This window comes from Lathyrus oleraceus, chromosome 6 (genome assembly GCF_024323335.1).
Source record: "Lathyrus oleraceus cultivar Zhongwan6 chromosome 6, CAAS_Psat_ZW6_1.0, whole genome shotgun sequence".
Lineage (NCBI taxonomy): Eukaryota > Viridiplantae > Streptophyta > Magnoliopsida > Fabales > Fabaceae > Lathyrus > Lathyrus oleraceus.
This window is the reverse complement of record NC_066584.1, coordinates 371,133,494-371,134,495: the sequence shown is the minus strand read 5'-3', so window position 1 is coordinate 371,134,495 and position 1,002 is coordinate 371,133,494.

Sequence of the window (1,002 nt, the reverse complement as noted above, 5' to 3'; positions counted from 1 at the left end):
TAAGCTTCTGGTAATGATTGTGTCATTAGATATGACAGAGCGTTCCAGTACTTTCTAGTTAAAAGCATAGATAGAAGCAAAATGGCTTCTTTGATCTATGGAGTTAGCAGAAATGGAAAGAAAGGTTTAAGTTGTACAAAAACTATAAAACCTGACGAAAGTTAGAAGGTAAAACAAAAACCTCTCTATGAGCATTTTGTGCCTGCTGGCACTGAGCTTGATGATTCTGCACAGACACAAAAACATATAAAGGGTAAGAAATCAGTTTTGAAACCTAAGTATCATGCTCAAATTCCATGTGATTATCCTTCTACACAAAGACCCAAAGTTGTAAGAAACTTTGGGAAAACTAACAAAAGAGGACCCAGAAAGTGGGTACCTAAGGATAAAATAATTTATGTTGTAGACATCCTTAGCAGCTCAGTTGAAACACCAGTCATTGTACCTAGACAGTGGATGCTCACGATATATAACGGGAAGAAGGTCTATGTTCCAAGATTTGGAACTTAAGCCTTAAGGCTTCGTTGGTTTCGTAGGAAACCAAAAAGGAAAGATCATTGGCTCCGAAACTATTGGTAACGGTAAACTTCCTTTTATTACCAATGTTCTTTTGGTCAATGGTCTGATGCATAACCTATTTTCTATCAGTCAACTTAGTGACAATTGTTATGATATCATTTTTAATCAAAAGTCTTGTAAGGTTGTTAGTCAGAAAGATGGTATATCCCTTTTTAATGGAAAGAGAAAGAACAACATTTATAAAATTAGACTTTCTGATCTTAAGGATCAAAATGTAAAATGCTTAATGTCTGTTAATGAGGAGTAATGGGTATGGCACAAACCTTTGAGTCATGTTAGCATGAGAAGGATTTCTCAACTAAATAAGCTTGGATTAGTCAGAGGCTTACCCAACCTGAAGTTCACTTCAGACGCTCTTTGTGAAGCATGTCAGAAAGGTGAGTTTTCTAAAACATCTTTCAAAGTGAAAACTGTTGTTTCTAC